At 31.2% G+C, this 5,058-nt stretch overlaps 1 long non-coding RNA gene across 1 annotated transcript; it reads right to left on the minus strand.

The window, feature by feature from the left end:
- Positions 1-3,089: 3,089 nt before the first annotated feature.
- LOC142630520 (uncharacterized) lies at positions 3,090-3,597 on the minus strand. Its single transcript, XR_012843330.1, has 2 exons — positions 3,298-3,597; positions 3,090-3,210 (listed from the first exon to the last, which is right to left on the minus strand). It is a non-coding gene; the product is annotated as an uncharacterized LOC142630520 (long non-coding RNA).
- Positions 3,598-5,058: the final 1,461 nt, after the last annotated feature.

Consider the following 5,058-nt stretch of genomic DNA (forward strand, 5'->3'; position numbering starts at 1 on the left):
CTGGGTGAGTAGTTGAATCCTCTTGGATATAAAAGTGAAATGAAAAAAAAGGGGGTTACTTAAAAGTTAAAACCTCATAATCAAATCAGTGTTTATCTTTAAAATTTAGAGTAGAAAATTATAAATTTTTAAGCGTGCGTTTAGCATTGACTTAAAAAACCAATGTTTTTAACTATTTAGTTTATTTTTGCTACTATTCATGGGTTTTATTGCACTTTTTGGTATTATTTATGGCTCTTATTGCACTATTTCAGTTAACTTTTAGTTTTATCTACAGTATTTTCAGCAAAAAACAAAGAATTTTTTTTATTCGGAATTTAAGAAAAACAAAAAACAGAGACAACATTGAAGAAAGCTTTGTATTGCCTGAAAATGTTTTTGAGAGACACTTCTATGGATGCCAAAGTTAGAAGCCCCATTCTTATTGAAAGCATAGCTAACAAGGCTTTGAATCGTTTGTACACTCAAGTGGAGTTGTAAAGAAAATTTTAGTTGAACCATGGACATGATGTAATCTGCACTGCCCTCAACAGACACTGTGATTTCATTAGCCTTCATCTTAATGACTCTTTAAGGTACGAATGTCTTTTATTTTCTATTTTAGTTTTTGTCGGAAGAGTCTTTCTCGTAACAAAAAACAGAAACGCTTGGTAGGAATGAGTGAAACAAAAAATTTTATTAGTGAGTAAAAATTTGATATCTTTTGCATATGCTGAAATTCATTGAGATTTGACTTAATAAATAAAATCACTGAGACTTACTAAGGTAAAAATAAAATAAAATAAAATCCTGGAAGGAATGGATAAAAACAATGGTTATGTAGTTGGTAACTCAACCTTTTTTGGCTTTTCCACTTAACAACTTGCCATTTTCTTCTTCATTTTTATATATTAAGAAGATTCAGAAAGTCTCTGATAGTTGTATAAGAGATCTGAGATTCAATCCTTGCTTACACCAAAAATTGATTGGTGTCTTGATCTGATAATAAAGAGCTATTATCAGGAACGAACATCATAGGTTGAAACCCTCTAAAAAAAAAGAGGATTCGGAAAGTTAATTTTTACTTTTTTTACTTCTAAAAATACCTCTTATTAATTAACTTATCCTTATTCTTTAAACATAATAAATGAGGTTAAAATTGTAAATTGACAAAAATTAAAAACAGAAAATCTACTGGGTAAAAGCTCCCCACTAAATAATAGATAGATCATGCTCAAAATAAATAAATAATAGATAGATACAAAGCTCCTACCCAACTTATCACAAAGAAGTAAACTTCCCACTACCCCATGTTGCTATAAAAAAAAAAATGGAACTACCTCATGTTCTCAAAAAAAAAAAAACACCACCCTATGGCTATGGGTTACTATAAAAAACTACGCATGTCACATCAAAAAAATAAAATTACATATATGGTAAATTAGTAACTCTATGACCTTCTGTGATGTATGAACTATATGAAAGATGTTATAGAAAATTTGGTTATAAATGGAAAATTAAGACACTAAACCAAAAAAAAAAAAAAAAAAGTTTCATCGCACATGTGATAAGACTAGTGCTTATATAAGAACTTTGGGCTTATGAATTAAAATTAGCTAATTCCAACATTAAAGATATATAGAAGACTAATCTATCTAATTGCTAATATAATATATATGCATAGTTTTAATTATAAATTTCCCACTGGAAGAAGTAGAACCACTAGTGGAGTCCCTTTCCACGTTATGCTTGACTGGAAATTTGAGATCACTGGAATTTGACAAAATTCTATAAGATCTAAAAGTGAGATAACTAGCGGTTCTTCAAATGTTTCAAACATTCAGGGCAGACTTTCAAGAATTAACCATTTCAAGGCAAAACTTGCAAGAATTCCAGACCATGGCTCACCCAATGCCTCATCTCACAAACCCACAAACCTTTTAGACCAATCAAATGAACCTAACCTATTGCCTTAACAAACACACACATCAACCACTCATTTAGCTTGCAAATCTTTGTTCTTTATTTCAACTTTTAGGTTCCAAGTGGTGTTGTAGCTCTATTGGGCACACGGTTTTAAAAACCGGTACGGCAAAAGAACTAAAATAGAGAGTGTTTATTGGTTTTATGGTCCGACCGGTGGTCGAATTGATGATGTTATAAATAATAAATAAATAATTATTAATTATAAAAATAAATAAATAATTTTATAACTAGTCATTTTAACTAAAAAAAATTAAATAATAGTAAAACATTAAATATTAACTTACCAACTTTTGGACACCACTTAACAAAATTCAACCAAAAAAAAAAACCATAAAAAGGTAGAGTGTAAAAATTACAAACCATTTTTAGTTATTTTTTAATTTGTCAAATAACAAAAAGTAAGTCACCAATGGGTAACAATATCATTGCCCACTTGATTATTTTTTTCCACCTCTCCTCCACTTACATGTTTATATCACACCCATCACAAATTTTTAAAATCTACTACATCCACACGTTTTATTCAAAGTTTCTTTCCTATGCTACTTTTTTCTAAATTTTCATTTCCCTCTTTAATATTCTCTCCCTCTCTCTGTCTCTCTCATCAATATGGGTATGTGCAAGTGCAACTGTGCAAGAGCAACAAACAAAGGCTGAAGCAGACAAATCAAATCATTGTAACTTTGCTTCATTTTTGGGCTCCTTCCTCAATACAAAGATAGGATATCTGATGTTTTTGGGGTCACTGTTGGTGTCTTAGGCTTCACCACTTCAAGATTGAGAGCATTTTCAAAATCAAAATCTCTCCTCTCAAATTTGAAACATAGTCTCTCTCTCTCTCTCTTTAAAAAAAAACATAGCATCTAAAGTTTTAATGAAGAACTGCTAAAACCGGTTTAACCGTACCAGTTTCTGATTTAGTTGTTTAAACGAGTGGTTTCCGGTTTTTATCAATTTTTTTTCTATTTTCAGTTTTTAACAATAACGGGACCGAATTAGTGTCCGGTTTCCAATTGAACCGGCCGGTCCGATCTAGTTTTTAAAACCCTGATTGGGCATGAGTTGTTTAACACGGTAAAGCTAGAGAGTAGAGCACCAAAAATAAGAAACCAATAGGCAACTCATTACTCATACTAATAACCGAGTAAATTAAGCATTTATGGTTGAAATAGAACGATTTATACATATAAAACACGTGGATGCATTCTCATTTCTTGGACAATTAAATTCAATACATTCCTGTGTCTGAAAAAACAAGATAATATATTAATTAGTCCACTAAAATTTAAATTATATATATATAAGACAAGAAATTTATCTTGGTGAAAATACCTGGAAGAAGTTGATGGTATTGCTAGCACCAAAACTTCTATGAGCCGTGGTAACCTTGGCTGGCTCAGTGCATGGAAAGTAGGGAGCCAACGGGCATTTCTCTGCACATGTACGCCTGAAAATATTGCAGGCCGCACAAGGGCTTTTCACAAAAGCTACTGGAGGAGGAGGTGAAGATGGTGATGGAGGGGAATGAGAGATTGGGGTTGATGAAGTGGTAGGAGTGTTTGTATCAATACTGCCCACAGTGAGTGAGTGAGAGAGACAAGGAGAGAGAGGCAGGCTTCAAAAGGTGAGGTTAGATTTTTTTTTGGTACAAAGATAATGTATTTATATATGTTGGCTCAAGGTATTGTGGGGTCTAAAGCGACAACTTTAAGTGAGATATATTCTTATACTTTGAATATTAATAGAATATTTATTTAATTTTTGGTTTTTTTTTTCATTTAAAATCTATTTTTTTAGAAAAAAAATTACAAATTAAAACAAACCCATCGCATTACTCAATGACTATACAACTAAAAAAAACACTATTTATTGAATGAAGTAACTAAATACTAAAAAAATATGATTGAAAAGTTTAATAAAGTTATATATTTGATATTTCTAAATAGAATTTGAGTATAAATTTATTTACTTGTGTAAGATTAATGAGTTCTTTTAATATTTATGTGTGAGAGATTAAATGATTGATCCATCCAATGAACATATTTTTCTTTAACTGGTTTTTCTTTGATAAAAAACTATTTTTTATTTATTGGTGACTATTTAGGACTTAATTAATACTTCTATTGGTATAATAATATCTCTATTGGTAAAAATTTAGAGGTCTTTTTTCATTGGGGGCCTTAGGCAATTGCCTATTTGGCTTAATGGTTGAGCCGGCACTGCAATTTATGCAAATGTAATATCACTTAGTGGTTTTTTTTTTTTTTTTTCTTGTGCTGAATAAAAATCTATCTAACACATTTGCATAAGTGTCATTTTTTCATCGGTTGGGAGGACCACTTCAACAGTTCTCATGGTAGACCTAATAATTTCTCTTTCATCACATTTTCTTTCATGACCCGACAACATCGTGTTGATATCACATTCTAAGTTGAATTTCAATATTTATATTTGGTGACAAAAACTTTCATCATCTTCATGTTCATACCTTTCCACACACTGTTACATAATAAAAATGAACTAGAAAGTCTAGAATTACTAATCAAATATTATTTGGGGTAATAGCACTTTTGAATTACTTAGTAAAAGCAATATTCTGGATATTGTTTCCAACTCTATTTTAGTTTGTCCATTGAAATGTAATATTTTGGTCCCCATTTGTCCATTAATGAAGTGGTAGAAGTGTTTTGTATTAGTACTGCCTTCCATCTTAATGTGTGTGTGTGTGTGTGTGTGTGTGTGTGTGTGTGTGAGAGTGAGAGAGAGAGAGAGAGAGAGAGAGAGAGAGAGAGAGAGAGAGAGAGAGAGAGATGTGAGGTTGGATTTTTGGAGAACACAATCGATGGGTATTTATCATTTGGTAATAACTCTTACACACACAATCACACACACCATATACACATAATTATTTTTAACTAAAATCATGTCTTCACAACACACTATTCACACACTTGCTTTTAACTGAAATTGTGTCATGATTTCTATTAAACACAAGAGTGTGTGTGTGTGTGATAAGCATTGATCTTTATCATTTTTGGTAATAGAAGTGCTATGAAGTCACAATTGAGCTCATTAAAAAAAAAAGTAGGGTAA

The sequence above is a fragment of the Castanea sativa genome, chromosome 4 (genome assembly GCF_040712315.1).
Source record: "Castanea sativa cultivar Marrone di Chiusa Pesio chromosome 4, ASM4071231v1".
NCBI lineage: Eukaryota > Viridiplantae > Streptophyta > Magnoliopsida > Fagales > Fagaceae > Castanea > Castanea sativa.